The sequence below is a fragment of the Schistocerca cancellata genome, chromosome 1 (genome assembly GCF_023864275.1).
Source record: "Schistocerca cancellata isolate TAMUIC-IGC-003103 chromosome 1, iqSchCanc2.1, whole genome shotgun sequence".
In the NCBI taxonomy this organism is placed as follows: domain Eukaryota; kingdom Metazoa; phylum Arthropoda; class Insecta; order Orthoptera; family Acrididae; genus Schistocerca; species Schistocerca cancellata.
Window position 1 is genome coordinate 246412215 of NC_064626.1, and position 19098 is coordinate 246431312.

Here is a 19098-nt window from a genome sequence, read left to right on the forward strand (position 1 = left end):
ATTATCTTACCGAATATCGCTGTGAAATTGCTTTAAGTTAAAGGGTAGAAAATTAAAAGAAAACGGTTTGCAATCCAGAACAACCAACAATTTGAGCAGTAACCGACGAGGCATCCACACTACTTGAAAGAAATGTTACGGCTGGTCGCTGCTATTTTCTATTAACAAGTTGTATCGTTTACAGCACTGGCACAAATCTGCACCATCTCCCAAACTCGGTTGGACTTAGCTACCTAGCTTATGTCTGTCCAGGATCTCTTGAACAGCAAATAGTCCTGCATAACCGTGAAAGAGAACACGTTACTCCCATATACAAGATAGGCAAAAGATACGGATATATAGAATTAAAAACAAATATCGCTGACGTCAAACGGCTGCAAGATCCTGGAGTATATTTTAATGAATGAAAAGCAAACTTCTTTCGACGAATCGGCACGGCCACAGCCTAGGCGTTTATTTGCAGAATGAATTCGTTACACCACCGGCAAGTTCAACATTAATGCTGAAAACAATGCCCTAGGCTGTGGCTAAGTCATTTCTCCGCAACAAAATTTCCTACGGAAACGTTAGTCACTCAGAGTTGAAAGTCTGCCAGTCCTGTTGAAACTGAGTGTTCATATGTGTTGGACGTACCCTCACATGATGAGAGGTTGGGACACGTAAAGCACCCAAGAATATTGTCGAATATGATCGTTTTGGTAGGCCACGTGTTACGTTGCGAGGAGGCATAATGTTACACGGGCGTGCTGGCCAAACCTTTGATCGCGGTACACAATCAGGTGAACGTTACTGTGAAATTATAGTTCTTATAATTAAATTTTGCCCCAGACATTTAACTTTATCTACTATAATGTTGGAATCTGAAGAAATGAATTAAAATTTGTGCTGCGGCCGGGACTCGAACGCGGGTCTTCTTGTTTACTTTACAGAAATACTGACCATTACACCACACCGTGGCAGCGTAAAAAACTAAAGCTCGAAGTCAACGTAATCGAGAGACCAATAGTGTGCACTTCCCATTGACTTAGAATCATGAAATTTGGCAAGAAGTAAGGTTTCGCATTACAAGTAAAGGAAATAATGCGAAAAGTAATAACCTGTAATTACACCACAGGAAAAAAAGATTTTTTCTCATTGCTTATCCGACTTCAAACATCCTCTAAAGTTTCCACAATGAAATTTTCACTCTGGAGCGTAGTATGCGCTGATATGAAACTTACTGGCAGATTAAAACCCTATGCTGGACCGAGTCTCGAACTCGGGACCATTGCCTTCCGCGGGCAAGTGCTCTATATCTACATCTACATCCATACTCCGCAAGCCACCTGACGGTGTATGGCGGAGGGTACCTTGAGTACTTCTTTCGGTTCTCCCTTCTATTCCAGTCGTTCGTGGAAAGAAGGGTTCACAGGTAGATGCCGTGTTTCTTGACTTCCGCAAGGCGTTCGATACAGTTCCCCACAGTCGTTTAATGAACAAAGTAAGAGCATATGGACTATCAGACCAATTGTGTGATTGGATTGAGGAGTTCCTAGATAACAGGACGCAGCATGTTATTCTCAATGGAGAGAAGTCTTCCGAAGTAAGAGTAATTTCAGGTGTGCCGCAGGGGAGTGTCATAGGACCGTTGCTATTCACAATATACATAAATGACCTGGTGGATGACATCGGAAGTTCACTGAGGCTTTTTGCAGATGATGCTGTGGTGTATCGAGAGGTTGTAACAATGGAAAATTGTACTGAAATGGAGGAGGATCTGCAGCGAATTGACGCATGGTGCAGGGAATGGCAACTGAATCTCAATGTAGACAAGTGTAATGTGCTGCGAATACACAGAAAGATAGATCCTTTATCATTTAGCTACAAAATAGCAGGTCAGCAACTGGAAGCAGTTAATACCATAAATTATCTGGGAGTACGCATTAGGAGTGATTTAAAATGGAATGATCATGTAATGTTGATTGTCGGTAAAGCAGATGCCAGACTGAGATTCATTGGAAGAATCCTAAGGAAATGCAATCCGAAAACAAAGGAAGTAGGTTACAGTACGCTTGTTCGCCCACTGCTTGAATACTGCTCAGCAGTGTGGGATCCGTACCAGATAGGGTTGATACAAGACATCGAGAAGATCCAACGGAGAGCAGCGCGCTTCGTTACAGGATCATTTAGTAATCGCGAAAGCGTTACGGAGATGATAGATAAACTCCAGTGGAAGACTCTGCAGGAGAGACGCTCAGTAGCTCGGTACGGGCTTTTGTCAAAGTTTCGAGAACATACCTTCACCGGAGAGTCAAGCAGTATATTGCTCCCTCCTACGTATATCTCGCGAAGAGACCATGAGGATAAAATCAGAGAGATTAGAGCCCACACAGAGGCATACCGACAATCCTTCTTTCCACGAACAATACGAGACTGGAATAGAAGGGAGAACCGATAGAGGTACTGAAGGTACCCTCCGCCACACACCGTCAGGTGGCTTGCGGAGTATGGATGTAGATGTAGATGTAGATGTAGATTGTCGGTATGCCTCTGTGTGGGCTCTATTCTCTCTGATTTTATCCTCATGGTCTCTTCGCGAGATATACGTAGGAGGGAGCAATATACTGCTTGACTCCTCGGTGAAGGTATATTCTCGAAATTTCAACAAAAGCCAGTACCGAGCTAATGAGCGTCTCTCTTTCAAAGTCTTCCACTGGAGTTTATCTATCATCTCCGTAACGCTTTCGCGATTACTAAATGATCCTGTAACGAAGCGCGCTGCTCTCCGTTGGATCTTCTCTATCTCGTCTATCAACCCTATCTGGTACGGATCCCACCCAGTGAGCAGTATTCAAGCAATGGGCGAACAAGTGTACTGTAACCTTCTTCCTTTGCTTTCGGACTGCATTTCCTTAGGATTCTTCCAATGAATCTGTCTGGCATCTGCTTTACCGACGATTAATTTTATATGGTCATTCCATTATAAATCGCTCATAATGCCTATTCCCAGATAATTTATGGAATTAACTGCTTCCAGTTGCTGACCTGCTATGTTGTAGCTAAATGACAAAGGATCTTTCTTTCTATATATTCGCATCACATTACACTTGTCTGCGTTGAGATTCAATTGCCATTCCCTGCACCATGCGTCAGTTCGTTGCAGATTCTCCTACCATCTGAGCTACCCAAGCACAACTCAGAATCTGTCCTCACAGCTCTCATTTCGTCTTTCCCTCGAAAGGCAAAATACCCGAGTCCGAGTTTTGGTCCGGCACACAGTTTTAATCTTCCAGGAAGTTTCATCCTTGAAAGTCTTGGAATCCCTGGGGCCGATATTTTGCCAGTATCAGTGACGATAACAAACAAAAATTGTGGAAGTTCTCGGTTTCAGGAATGTATGAACTGTTTTTATACATAATTACGTTCGTACGGAACCCTCAGTACACGCACAGGGCCAGTTTTTGTGGATGAAGATGCGCAACCGCATCGAACAGTGCAGGTGGAATAGCTCTTGGAACGAGAGGATATTCTGTGAATGAACTGGCCTGCCCGTTCCAACGATTTAAGTGTTATCGATCACGTTCGGGATGCGTTGGGAAGACGTGCTGCAGCATGTTCACATGCAACAATGATCATTCAGCGGTTTTCAACCGCGCTGGTGGCGGGATGGAACTATATACCATAACAGTCCTTTACTAAACCCGTGACCAGCATGGGAGCACGTTGCTAAGCATACGATGCCATCCGTGGCGATCACTCGTTTTATTAAGAATGATGTGCTACGTGCTGAATTGTCCAGAAGATCATCGTACCCTGCAGCGACCTCAGTTTACTTATTACTATTGGATAAAAGTGTCATTTCTGTTCATCACATTTCGTATTTCTTTCAGTTACCTCTTCTGTACTGCACTGTAGCAGTTTTCTCTGTGTGAACTAGAAGTTCCGTCGAGCTATGTTACTTGGCAACGACGTATCAGGCGAAAGTTCCTTTCCTCCTTAAGTTTTGCGTGTCAGTTTATATGTTCGCACCAGTTTTGTTGTGAATTACATAACATTTAGACTTTTGGTCACGATTTAGAGCATTTTGTTGGCCGTTCACGGGTCTGTCACATCTCCTCGTAAAGTGGGTTCAGAGCAGCGTGGCAGGTGACCGCTCAAAATCAAGTTTTGGTTGTACTGCTTCTCTTCTGCTGACTATGGTTGCCGCTGTTTGTCTGCCTCATTCCGTGGATGTACTGGACCGACTCCTGTCCCCCTCTTGCATGGTTGTCCATGTAGACGTTTCCCTTGCAGTCGTTCATGTTTACAAATTTTAGCTAGTCTTGTGGGGTCCATGCATTCCACATGATCCAATTATATTTTTCTTGTCTCTATCCATTTCTTTATTTTTTATTCCACACCGTTTCCTTACCGACACAACTGTTCATTTTTCCCACATCGTTACTCCTTGGATCTGTCTTAGTACCTTCATTTCCACATCCATTAAGTTTTGTTTTACCTTTCTCGTTTCTGCTTCAATTTCTGTTTAACATGTCAAACACGGCGCGTCTTTGTTCTACATATTTCTGTTTTCCCCTCAATTGTCATCAATTCTTTCTTTTATGAAGTATTTTGCAGGCATCCAGCTACCCTTACTCCCACCGTCACTTGTTTTATCACTTCCACCGTCACGTCTATACAGCACGTGCTTTCGACGCTCTTAGTTTTTTGTTGTACTGCCCTGAAACTTGAATCTTTTATTTATGTCACCATGGCATCAGTTTCATTTTCCTTCGACATTCTACATAGCGTTTAACTTTTTTTTTCCTTTTCTTGCTTCGCAGTGTTCGTGACGCTTTTAATTACTTAATGGGAAAAAAGTTTAGGTCAGGGCTGTTAATGTGCCGTTCGGCAAAGTTGTGGTCTAGCGAGGCACAACGGCGGGTCCTGTTCGGTGCGCAGCTACTTGCTGGGTTCCGAGCTCGATCGCTGCCAAAGTTCTCCCTGCACGGCCGAGCCGAGCTTTACAAACTTGCCGGAGTGTCTCTCTTACAGAGTGCTCCAAGCACTGCTTTGCTTCCCACGATTTTCTCTGGCGCACCGCACGCAACGCCCTCCTCCCAGTGGGAGCTCCCGAGAAACGAAGAAAAATGCGGTAGTGGGGTATATCGAATTCAAGTGGTGAAATATTCGTATGTCATAGTCAATTTTTCTAACCCTACCGGTCAGTAAGCCTTCTTCAATAACATATGGTAATAAGTTTTGGAATATTGCCCACTTAAACTTTGCTTTTCGTAAGTTCAGGCTGCATCAACAAGATTGTTAGTTCGGAGCCCACAGCACCTTATTAGGGATGCTCCTATTGGGGGTGGTATGCTCTTGACTTTCTCCAGCCGATGATCTGAGTTATCCAAAATTTCGCACTACCAGGTACCTTAATACAGTATCAGGACACTAGATGTCACGAGAGGCGGGGTCGCCATTATACGGGACTATTCGAAAAGAAAGAACAGATTCCACCTGTTTATTAGAGGCAAACTACAGTGAAGAGCCAAAGAAACTGGTACACCTACCTAATATCGCGTAAGGCCCCCGCGATCACGCAGAAGTGCTGCAACACGACGTGGCATGGACTCGACTAATATCTGAAGTACGGCTGGAGGGAATTGACACCATGACTTCTGCAGGGCTGACCATAAATCCGTAAGAGTACAAGATGGTGGAGATCTCTTCTCAACAGCACATTGCAAGGCCTCCCAGTTTTGCTCAATCATGTTCATGTCTGGGGAGTCTGGTGGGCAGCGGAAGTGTTTAAACTCAGAAGAGTTTCCTGGAGCCACTCTGTAGCAATTCTGGACACGTGGGCCGTCGCATTGTCCGTCGGAATGCGCAATGGACATGAATGCATGCAAATGATCAAACAGGATGCTTACGTACGTGAAATCAGTCAGAGTCGTGTCTAGACGTATCAGGGGTCCCATATCACTCCAGTTACACACGCCCCACACAATTACAGAGACTCGACCGGCTTCAACAGTCCCCTGCTGTCCCCTGAGGTTGTCTCCATGCCCGTACACTTCCATCGGCTCGATACAATTTGATACGAGACTCGTCCGACACGGCAACATGTTTCCAGTCATCAACAGTCCAATGTCGGTGTTGACGGGCCTAGGCGAGGCGTAAAGCTTTGTATCGTGCAGCCGTCAAGGGTACACGAGTGGGCCGTCTGCAGCAGTTTGCGGAAGGGTTGCACTTCTGTCACGTTGAACGATTCTCTTCAGTTGACGTTGGTCCCGTTCTTGCAGGATCTTTTTTTTTCCGGCAGCAGCGATGTCGGAAATTCGACGTTTTACCGGATTCCTGATATTCTCGGTAGACAGGTGAAATGGTCCTACGGAAATTTCCCACTACGTCGCTACCTCGGAAATGCTGTGTCCCATTGCTGGAGCGCCGACTATAACACCACGTTCAAACTCACTTAAATCTTGATAATCTGCCACTCTAGCAGCAGTAACCGATCTAACTACTGCACCAGACACTTGTAGTTCTATATAGGCGTCGCTGACCGCAGCGACGTATTCTGCCTGTTACCATATCTCTGAATTTGAATGCGCATGCCTATAACAATTTCGCCGCGCGGGGTAGTCGCGTGGTCTGGGCGCTTGTCACAGTCCGCACGGCTCCCCCCGTCTGAGGTTTTAGTCCTCCATGGGGAATGGGTGTGTGTGTTGTTCATAGCGTAAGTTAGTTTAAGTTAGATTAAGTAGTGTGTACGGCTAGGGACCGATGATCTCAGCAGTTTGGTCCCATAAGACCTTATCACAAATTTCCAAAATTTATAACAATTTCTTTGGCCTTTCAGTGTATGAGAGACAGAAAGACATTGCAAATGTCACTGGTTAGAGGAAGTTTGAGAGTTTTATATTCGCATAAACACTACACAGTACTCTCAACATGAAAGCTATGTGTTGCTCGATAAACATAGATACGGTAGCCCATTTCAATCTACACACGGATCAACGGGTACGCCCACAGATAAAAGTCGTAAGGTGTGATGTCTGGTTACGTGGGAGGCCAACACCAATGAACAAGATATTGTTGATCACCTTCTCCAGTCCAATGTTGTGGGATGCTGTTGTTAATATAATGCCTTACCACAAGGTTAAAGTGAGTCAGGGCGCCATCAAGCATTAAAACTAAATCACTGATATCTTCATGCAGTTGAAGGAACAACCAATTTCGCAGCATGGCCATGTACCATATTCCTGTCACAGTTTCCTCCGCAAAAAAGAAAGGTCCATAAATTTTGTGAAAAGAAATGGCAGGAAACACATTCAGTGTGGTGTCACCGCCAGACACCACACTTGCTAGGTGGTAGCTTTAAATCGGCCGCGGTCCATAGTACATGTTGGACCCGCGTGTCGCCACTGTCAGTAATCGTGGACCTAGCGCCACCACATGGCAGGTCTAGAGAGACGGACTAGCACTCGCCCCAGTTGTACGACGACTTTGCTAGCGACTACACTGACGAAGCCTCTCTCTCATTTGCCGAGAGACAGTTAGAATAGCCTTCAGCTAAGTCCATGGCTACGACCTAGCAAGGCGCCATTAACCCTATCTGGAGAGAGTCTAATTTGTATAACCAAGAGCGATGTACCACAATGATGGAATAAAGTTAAGTATAACCTAAGCTATGTACTTTTGTTTAGTGCATTCATAACGTATACTGTTCCAGACTTCACGCCCGTCTGCGTTAGATAGCGTGCATTTCAGCCTCCTCTATCTACAAGGTGTTGGCACATTTGCCAACACATCATTCAGTATCTGTGAGTCTCTTTCATGTTCCATGGAAACGTTAGGATTTTGTGACCCCCCCAAATTCTTACATTATGGCGATTTACATTACTCGATAGATGAAACGTCGATTCGTCCGAGAAGGTGAGTCATTGTAAAAGGTGTCCTCTGCCATGTCCTGGAGAACTAAAACGCAAAATTAGAAACCTTCTGTTACGTTCGCCGGGAAGCAATTGCTGCTGTAACTGCAACTTGTAAAGCTTCATATGCAGGCGTCGTTTCATAACACGCCACACCGTTGTTTTAGGAAGTTAAAGTTCCTGGCCTGTCCGTCTTGTCAACATCCGAGGAATCCTTGTGAACGCATCTCGGATACTCTCGACAGTTTCATCAGACGTGCGTGGCCGAACAGTGATCTTCCTTTTGCATATGCAACCAACTTCAAAGAATTTTGTATGCCATTCATAAATCTGCTTGCGCAGAGGCTGCTTCTTGACAACTCGACGGCGGAAGGAGGGTCCAGTCCTCCCTCGGGTATGGATGTGTGTGTTGTCCTTAGCGTAAGTTAGTTCAAGTTAGATTAATTAATGTATAAGCCTAGGGACCGGTGGCCTCAGCAGTTTAGTCCCATGGGAACGTACCAAATTTTTCCCCGGTCAGCCAGCACGTTTCACCTCCGGAGTGAGTTACAGCGTCGACTTATCTCCAGATCCCAGCGTCCACATTACTCCCTTCTCCAGTTTCAGCTCTTGAGGAGGAATTGGCTGCCATTCCTCCATAGGCATTCAGACATCTCATTGGAAGTGTTCTCAGCAAGAGAGGACCACGCTTGACTTCCAAAGCGCTACCTGCAGTCCAGCTAGCACAATGACTGCACGTAGGGAATTAAAAAGAAAGGGTACAATGTTCGAGCCGCCCCACATAACCCACACATTACAGCAGTTATTGCTAAGCGAAGCTTGACGTGGTGGTGTAAATAGCGGCGCCACTATACAAAGGCTGACTGAAAACTAGTGATCTGGATTCATGAATCATATACTATACCCCGTGGCAAAATGATGGAAGGGTTTGGGTTTGGGAGCACCTGGAGAACCTTTCCTACCATCATATGTTTCTTCTCTTCACAGCCCCGTCTTCCTCAAAAAAAAATTTTAAAAAATCGGTGCAAGTTCATACGTATCAAAGCAAGTATCTTCAGACATAATTTTTCCACTGGAAAACATGTTGTTGCCGACGTGAGAAAAGCCAGGAAAGCACTGTGAAGAACAATTAATTTTAAAACATAATACTTCTTCACATTACAGTTCAAGACAAGTATTAACGTTCGATGTGATGTGTTACGTCGTAACCTATCCTACCAACATATTTTACTATGACTTATTTTTAAGTAGACTTCAAAATGATACTTCTTACCTAAACTAGACGCCGTTTTGGCATTATTCACTGAAAGCAGCTTATGGTGGGAACATGAATTTCGTCATTACAGAATGCAAATTGTATCGTAATCATGGGTGTTCGATATGGTGACCACAGCAGAATTTTTTAACGGATAAGCCCTGAGACGCCCGCTAAACCCGCTGGGCAGAACTGGTAACTAAGATTGTGGGAAGGGCCAAATAAGGTTGGGGTTAGATTCACCTTCTAATTGTAATTTAATAACACATTTACAACCAAAGCAGCACATAGCCGAACCTTTACCAAATGCAACTCTTTCACGGCTGAAGGCCTCCAAACAAGAAATCTTAAAAATCAACAAGATAAAAATTCAGTTAAAATAGCAAATAAAATAAATAAAAAAACATATCAGAGCTAGGTGAAAAGGATCAAGGCAAGTAACTAGAACAAACATATGCAACGTCCAATAAAAATGGCTGAAGGACACAATTAAATTTGAAAATTTTAAAATATATTACCATAATCTTTTAAAGGCAGAAGGCCGCAATATTTAAGCTCGAAAGATAATTTTAAGAATAAAGTTGCAAGGCTGAAAGCCCACAACTAATTTTCCAAACATTTAAAAAAAATATAACCATAAGCCTTAAACTTTAAATAGCTGAAAACAGATAATCAAACACCGGTGGGAAAGACAATAAAGACAACGGCACTCAGAAGCCTCCAGGGAGGTCGTTCTGCCCTCGTTCACTTAGGTGAGACAGGTGGTGAGCGCAACTAGACTTGATCCGTCGGAACCCAACCAGGGGACAGCCACGCACAGACCGACACAACAGCTTGTTTCCCATCAATCAGTACATGAGAACTCAAACACAAAAGGTTACAAACGTGATAATACACAATGGATTATGTATTAGCTGCCAACATTACACACCATGTTGGACAGCGACAACAGGTGAGGAAAGGAGGCTGCCTGAAATTACATTATTGGCCAGGGCAGGTAACCGGAACGTCAATGCCCAGGGCAGGCAACCAGAACACTAACGGCCACAAGGCAGAAAATTCCACAGGTGCACTCGAATTGTAGTCAAGCAAAACAGTTAATTGCACCGCATGGCGGCTAAATTTCAGCAGTAGAAACACTCGGTGTTGCTCACCGGAAAACCTCCCCAACAGCAAACCACCGAAACGAACCACCACAACATGAATGGACGTGGCTTCGGTAGTTGAAACCACTACTCAACTTTGACGTCCTGTGTCGGTGAACCACGAAGCTCGTAGCGATCGGACAGTTCCGACACTGCGCAGGGACCGCCAGCGGACCCAGCTGACTGCACCGCGTGGAGATAACTTCCCTAGTCTGCAACAACCGACCGACTCGCTTTAGAATGCCGACATATCTAAAATCGTCGTCAGTGGAAACAACAGCAACTACACACACAACCTGACCAACACTTGCACGAAGACCTGAACGATTCTCAGCAGTAACTAAGCACACACGAAGCAAATTGGGAGTCACACACAGCCGACTCATGAACGATCGGCGAGCCAACACACGTCGTCCGGTAGGACGACCGAGCGACGATCCATCAAGACCGTGGCTCAGCTCAAGTCATGCGTGGCGGCAATGGTCGGGCGAGCCAAGTCGACGCAGACCTCACAGCTCCAACACGACTCCACTAGTGCCGCATTGCAACTCCCCGACTGGCAGGTCCGGACTGACCTCCAGACACGTTCCAAATGATTTGCCGACTCGAACTCGCGACCCGAACTCGCTTACGACAGACAACGACCGGGAAGTAATAGCAGTCGAGCAAAGATACTACGAGAGAGGATATATCAATACGCGCTGCTAACGCCGCTCACGGTCAGGCAAAGCAGCAACTCAGTGACAGTAGTAATTTAAATTAATGTAGTGAGGTGGAAGTACATTAAAAACAGGGTGTAAAATACATGATGGCGGGAACACGAGCCGCGCACGACTCGAGCCCTTTTCAATCACATAAACGGATTCGTTATGCGCCACCCACTCAGCTTTCCAATTGACAATAGCCTACTACATTGTATATTTGCGTTACGTATTTTTAAAATGAGGTGGGTAACTGCAGCCTCTGCTACAAGCTGTGTAGGGAAACATCAACTGAGAATAGGTTTGCAGGAGTGAGTCTGGACGGGACAGACAAGGTGTGGGCATCTTTAGAATGCGTTAAGCCACAAGATGTTTCATAAAGAAATTTGTTCGTTGTACAGGGATACGGTTGGGCGCACTCAGCTTGGTTTGCAAACCCACCAACCGGTCTTGGTGAAGCCAAGATGTCTTCTCTTGAGAAATGCGTCCATTAGGGCCTAGATTCATAAAGGAGTCGGGAAGAGTACAGATACTAGGTAGTTGCGTGCGATAGAAGAGAAATCTTGTTCTTTGCTCTGGTCACTCCTCGGCGGCGGCAAGCAGTTTTGTTTCACTGTTCTGACGAAATAGAAACTCAGACCTAAGCCGCAGTAGGGCTCTGAAATAAATCCAACGGCAAAAAGGGAAAATTTGTGCCGGACCGGGACTCGAACCCGCATTTTCTGCTTTATGCGATCAGTCGCCTTAACCACTTGGGCCATCCAAGCATGCTTTTTGTCTAACTCAAATTCTCAACTTGTGGCACAGTACACACACTACATGGAAAGCGTGCGCGGATAGACGAAGCTAATCCCCACCCGGCACAAGTTTTCACTTGTTACCATTGGATTTACTTCACTGCCCGATTTCGTCTGAGGTCTGAGTTTCTCTTACGCCATCTGTATATACTGGTGCTGAATCAAAAATGGAATCTCTTCTTTCCGACAAGTCTGGAAAAACAGAAACTACATGTATATTTTCCCTGCTGGTTGTAAACTTCGAGTGCATATAGTGTTGTGGCGTATCAAGACAGCCACGGCACTCGGAAGTAGCCGAAATGCACGCGTTACACACGCCGGCTGGCGTGAGATCTGAAACAGGATACATAATGAATGCTATAAAGAAAAGTACGTAGCTTCTGTAATACTTAACTTTAATCCATCATTTGTATACAGTATTCTTGATGATACAAGTGAGACTCTCTCTAGAATTGGTTAATGGCGCCTTGCTAGGTCGTAGCCATGGACTTAGCTGAAGGCTATTCTAACTGTCTCTCGGCAAATGAGAGAAAGGCTTCGTCAGTGTAGTCGCTAACAAAGTCGTCGTACAACTGGGGCGAGTGCTAGTACGTCTCTCTAGACCTGCCGTGTGGTGGCGCTCGGTCTGCAATTACTGACAGTGGCGACACGCGGGTCCGACATGTACTAATGGACCGCGGCCGATTTAAAGCTACCACCTAGCAAGTGTGGTGTCTGGCGGTGACACCACATATAGCTCAGACGGATCGCCAACACTTCGTGCAAGCAAACAACCACTGCTGAAGGGGCGAGCTTAGCTGGCACGTAGTTCATACTGAAATGATACAAGAAGGTAATTTTAAAGAAAAATTGTTTAGGATAGTAATTGGACTGGCAGGGCTACCTGCATACAATATAAAAACCGGCCGCTACCGGAAGAACTGAGTTTAGAACATCGTCTCCAAGTTGGAAAATAACATACACTATAATTACATTATTTCTGTGAAGGAAAATGAAGAATGCTCGGCAAGTGTCGAGCTACGCTCATAATCAATCTACTTTCTATAACCCTGCCTATTTGACTAATATGCGAATTGTCCAGTCTACATACGTGATTTCGTGAACTAGGATAGTATCTAGTAATTGTATTTTATCTTTCGTGCTAAACAATATCGCACACGTTTTATTCGTATCAGTATTTCAGTATGAATTAAATTATGTGTGCACTTGGTTTTGGAAGGGTATCTGGGGGGGAGGGGGGGAGGCTCATCATCATCATATTTATCATCAATTTACTGTCAAATACTCATCATTTTGTTCATGCATCACAAATGTCACAATAGTGATAAGCACTCAGTACGACATTTTCTGCCTAATTTCATTATGAAAGATTCTATGCGTTGGTAGTTTCAGTTTTGAAGGAGTGGTTCTTTACACGCTAGAATTTTTGTGGACACTAGTCAGTTGTTAACCAGTTGATAGCATAACAAGCCAAAAATTAGTTTGTAATAAACACATATTAGTGTTTTTCTTTATTTTATACATTACAGAATGGTTCTTGAAAACCTAATACTGTAAAAATATAAGTTTTGTTTGTTATAAAAATGGCTCTGAGCACTATGGGACTTAACAGCTATGGTCATCAGTCCCCTAGAACTTAGAACTACTTAAACCTAACTAACCTAAGGACGTCACACAACACCCAGTCATCACGAGGCAGAGAAAATCCCTGACCCCGCCGGGAATCGAACCCGGGAACCCGAGCGCGGGAAGCGAGAACGCTACCACACGACCACGAGCTGCGGACTGTTTGTTATAAAAGAAACACAATTTTATTTTCCACACAATGCGTTTCGTGAATTATTTCCAATTATGAAGTTCGTTTTTCACGTATTATGGCATTTTAAGCGTTTTGTTAGCGATGTGTGAGCTGCTGCGTTATTTTGATGCCTTTACTGTCGTGTAAACAAGCGCAGCTTTGTAATTACAGACGAATCTTTCCCTAAAGATAATGGCGAATTTGGAAGTATCTTTTACTTACGGATTTCTTGTTCTTCTCTTGTTTAGAAACTCACACATAGTATTCACGACTTACACAGTTCACAGTACACTTTCAAAAGAGAAACAAACATAACCATATATGTAACATATTATCAACAGAGATACGATGTTACAGATCTTCCAAAGAACGCGTACGCTATTTTTTGATGCAGAGAGTATTTATTGTACATAACCTGAAACTGTTGCTCACCTTTATACACTTCATAAAATGATTATCACTTTTTTGAAACCGCATAATCGTCTCTCACTGCGATGCATAAGTTTGCAATTTGGCACAGTGGTGCCTGCACCCTTACTCTGTAATGTTGTAAAACCATAGCGTCATGCGACGTCATCCTATAGCGTGGCAACGCTTCAAGCTCCAAGGTGTCGACTAGGGCTGTTTATAAAATATCGATATTTCCCCCAGAAGCATCGATTTATATCGACAATATTATCTTCCTCAATATATCGACATGTCGATATCGTAATGGCATTACTACGTGCCAATATTTTTATTTTATGTTATATTTTTTTCGTAATTTTCAGTAAATATTTGGAATTGTGCTTTTGATAGTGTAGTGTAACTTACTACTTTTTGAGCTTTCACCACGTCCAGTCTTTTTGTCTAAATGTGTGAAGCAAGTATAGATGGCACAAAACAAGAAGTCCAACTGCACTGGAGGGTGGCGGTGTGAATGAAATAACAAGATTTCCAATGTGAAGAAATAGCACATCAGTTGCGTCAAAAAAAATTAACGCAGGTAGTTTACTACCTCTTCTCATCGACATTCTTCAAAAACAGTTACTGAAAATGATGAACAAAAATCTAAATGACAAGACTGGTCTTTGCGGCAGGTGGAGACGTGTGAGGGGAAATGTGGACGTAATTGGCGCTCGGCGTTACCAACAGAAACTGCAACTTTTAGCTTCACCACGCAATTTCCCTATATCATAGTGAAATAAGCTATATTTCGACATGCAGCTAATAACAAATTAAGAAAATAAGGTACGAGACGTTAACTGGAATGAAATATTGCATGACAATGCATCATATACACAGTTGTTAATTAACAACACAACAGTCGCCCAAAAAAGTATTATAATACAAGCTTTTCATTAGTACGAAGTCCCATTACTAACTTACACATTTTCAAATTAAGTGTTTTTCTTTCAGTTCTTGCTCTAAGGGGAACAGGGAGGCTTCTAGCTTTTTGATGAATAGAATACCTAATAATAAATCAATGTCTGCAGCTCGTGGTCGTGCGGTAGCGTTCTCGCTTCCCGCGCCCGGGTTCCCGGGTTCGATTCCCGGCGGGGTCAGGGATTTTCTCTGCCTCGTGATGACTGGGTGTTGTGTGATGTCCTTAGGTTAGTTAGGTTTAAGTAGTTCTAAGTTCTAGGGGACTGATAACCATAGATGTTAAGTCCCATAGTGCTCAGAGCCATTTGAACCAAAATAAATCAATACTTAAATACACAACTCTAACACCGGCAGTATAGTTACATTGTGCAGTCGATATTTTTATTGATCGCATTTCAATATATTTTCCTTTGATATATCTATAATTTACGTCGATTTGTCGAGGGCAAGAAACGATATGTTTTTAAATATCGATGTATCGGATTCCCGATATTTTTAAAAACATCAACTGTCCTTGTATAAATTTCCTTTACTTCACGTCCGCCGGCCGGTGTGGCCGTGCGGTTCTAAGCGCTTCAGTTTGGAACCGCGTGACCGCTACGGTCGCGGGTTCGAATCCTGCCTCGGGCATAGATGTGTGTGATGTCCTTAGGTTAGTTAGGTTTAAGTAGTTCTAAGTTCTAGGGAACTGATGACCTCAGTAGTTAAGTCGCATAGTGCTCAGAGCCATTTGAACCATTTGAACTTCACGTCTATGGTCACAAATTTTTTGTCATCAGACAACCGGTTTCGGTCTATAATGACCATCTTCAGATCACTATAGACCGAAACGCGTAGTCTGATGACAAAAAAATTCTGACCATAGACGTGAAGTAAAGAAAATTTTTCTATATTCGGGTCGTTGTTCAATTCGTGACCATGTCGCAGCTTGTGAAACAGTTCTAGTATCGACACATGATTAAAAACGGAGACAGCCCAGAAGTTCATGTGAGCTGTAATGTGGGTTGGTGATGTCACGTTCGAATCAAATTTCACACTTGGTAGAGCACTTGCCCGCGAAAGGCAAAGGTCCCGTGTTCGAGTCTCGGTCGGGCACACAGTTTTAATCTGCCAGGAAGTTTCATATCAGCGCACACTCCGCTGCAAAAAAAATGGTTCAAATGGCTCTGAGCACTATGGGACTCAACATCTTAGGTCATAAGTCCCCTAGAACTTAGAACTACTTAAACCTAACTAACCTAAGAACATCACACACACCCATGCCCGAGGCAGGATTCGAACCTGCGACCGTAGACACTCCGCTGCAGAGTGAGACTCTCATTCTGGAAACATACCCCAGGCTGTGGCCAAGCCATGTCTCCGCAGTATCCTTTCTTTCAGGAGTGCTAGTTCTGCAAGGTTCGCAGGAGAACTTCTGCAAAGTTTCGAAGGTAGGAGACGAGATACTGACAGAAGTAAAGCTGTGAGCACCGGGCGTGAGTCGTGCTTCGGTAGCTCAGATGGTAGAGCATTGCCCGCGAAAGGCAAAGGTCCCGAGTTCGAGTCTCGGTCGGGAACACAGTTTTAATCTGCCAGGAAGTTTCATATCAGCGCACACTCCGCTGCAGAGTGAGAATCTCATTCTGGAAACATCCCCCAGGCTGTGGCCAAGTCATGTCTCCGCAGTATCCTTTCTTTCAGGAGTGCTAGTTCTGCAACGTTCGCAGGAGAACTTCTGTAAAGTTTGGAAGGTAGGAGACGAGATACTGGCAGAAGTAAAGCTGTGAGCATCGGGCGTGGGTCGTGCTTCGGTAGCTGAGTTGGTAGAATACTTGCCCGCGAAAGGCAAAGGTCCCGAGTTCGAGTCTCAGTCGGGCACACAGTTTTAATATGCCAGGAAGTTTCAAATTTCACACAGTTCTTCCCAACGCCATCGTGGACGTGTCAAAGGCTTGGAAGGTCGTCACACCCCATCTTACCCAAATTTTGATGTCTCTACGATGGTGGACAGGACAGCGATATCTAGCGCTGAAATAAGGCGGTTTCTTATGGATGGCCCAGGAAAATATTGCAGACATACCTCCGCCTCAGACCCGACACAACAAACTCTCAGTAGATGGCACCAAGTGTGGCAGGTAAGCCATTCGACCACCCTTAGATGGCAAGCAGGCGCAAGGCATCTGAACGGCTGTCGAAGTCTCTGGCAGGTACATTTTTAACGTGCCGCAAAAGGCGACTATTGGGAGGGCGTAAGTAGAGTTGATTCTGTCTCAGGAGGCACTCAGTTCACTCCCTGCCAGTTGCCAGTTTTCCTCGGAAGGATGGTAGTGACCTGTTGTCGCTGGAAAGCATGGTGAACGAAGATTCAGAATTAGTTGTTTATTTCCATAGAAATACAGATAGCGTGCCCGCAGAAGATCGCGTCGTAAGCGGCCTTAAGCCCGCTCAAGGCAGCTGACACAGCACAGCTCGTTCCGGCCGGCTGCTGCAGCGGTGGTTCGCCTCTTGCGGTGGCCCCGTTACGGGCTGTCCCGCAACGCCGCGGCAGTGAGTGACGGCAGCGCGTATATTAAACATACACACGCCGTCTTGGGGGGTGCTCTGTTCCCTCCCGCTCACCACCCTTCTTCCTCATCCGTCGTACTGCCATGACGGTTGCCGTGCAGTCGTGAAGTTCGGCGATATTGGCCTGCCGTGCTGGTAGGCCCTATTTAGTCCGCCAGAATGTCAGGAACGATGGTGTCCCGATTCTGCTAGGAAGGAAAGACCTCCAGGTCCTCCCATCTGCGACAGAGGCAGACTATCGTGTTGAACTCTGTGACTGGTGTTTACGGCATGGTAGCCACCTCTCCCAGGAATGGCTGTCGTTGTCCGTAACATGTAGCAAATCTACGATAGATTTTTTCAGGCGCCACTTAGCTGCAATCAAGCGAACGTCATCTACGAGGGTTGTTTTTTAAGTAAGGGCCGTTTTTATTTAAAAAAAAAGATACAACTACTTTTGTAAAAAAACTTTTATTTTCTGATTCTACACACTTTTACCTATTTTTCTACATAGTTGCCTTGTTTATTTAAGCACTTGTCATACCGTACAACTAAGTTTTTAATTCCCTCTTCAAAGAATTCGGCCGCCTGCTCCGACAGCCAAGAGTTCACGGTCGCTTTCACTTCATCGTCGTCATTGAAGCGCTGCCCGCCAAGATGGTGTTTCAGGTACCGGAAAAGGTGAAAATCGCTAGGAGCAAGGTCGGGGCTGTATGGCGCATGGGCCAAAACTTCCCAGCCAAAAGAATCAATCAAACCCCGAGTCTTTTGAGAGGTGTGAGGCCTAGAGTTATCGTGCAGGAGCAAAACTCCTTTTGTCAGCATGCCGCGCCTTTTGTTTTGAATTGCTCTGCGGAGCTTCTTTAGAGTTGCACAGTAGGCATCTGAGTTGATTGTCGTTCCCCGTGGCATAAAGTCCACTAGCAAAACACCGCGCCGGTCCCAGAACACAGTTGCCATAATCTTGCGCTTTGACAGCGTCTGTTTGGCTTTGACCTTGACAGGTGAGGTTGGGTGTCGCCATTCCATCGATTGTCGCTTGCTTTCGGGAGTGATACGGGATACCCATGTTTCATCTCCAGTGACAATTTGACTCAACATGTCATCCCCTTCTTCCTCGTAACGAATCAAAAAGTCCAATGAAGTGGCAAATCTCTTCCCTTTGTGGTCCTCTGTGAGGAGTCTGGGTACCCACCGAGAACACAGTTTCTTAAAGTTTAGGTTTTCAGACACAATTTTGTACAAAACCGATCTTGAAACTTGTGGAAATTCCAAAGAAAGAGTGGAAATTGTGAATCTTCTGTCCTCACGAATCTTTGTTTCGACTGCAGCCACCAAATCATCAGTGATCACAGAGGGCCGGCCTGAGCGTTCTTCGTCATGGACGTTTTGACGGCCATTTTTAAACTCTCTAACCCATTGACGCACTTTACCTTCACTCATTGCATTTCAAAATTCAAGCCATAAACTTCTGTTAACAGACGATGAATTTCTGCAGCTGATAGGCTTCTCGCGGTCAAAAAACGTATCATTGACCGTATCTCACACGCGGCGGGCGATTCAATAATCGTAAACATTATAAAGTAGCACAGCGATGCGTACACGTCAGCTACAGAGCTGCA

General features: G+C 44.7%; 1 protein-coding gene and 1 non-coding gene across 2 annotated transcripts in view; both read left to right on the plus strand.

Moving 5' to 3' along the window:
- Positions 1-19098, plus strand: part of LOC126170151 (nitric oxide synthase, salivary gland) — a 718067-nt gene that overhangs the window by 558013 nt on the left and 140956 nt on the right. The window lies entirely within an intron of this gene.
- On the plus strand, positions 16438-16511 carry Trnas-cga (transfer RNA serine (anticodon CGA)). Its single transcript has one exon. It is a non-coding gene; the product is annotated as a tRNA-Ser (tRNA).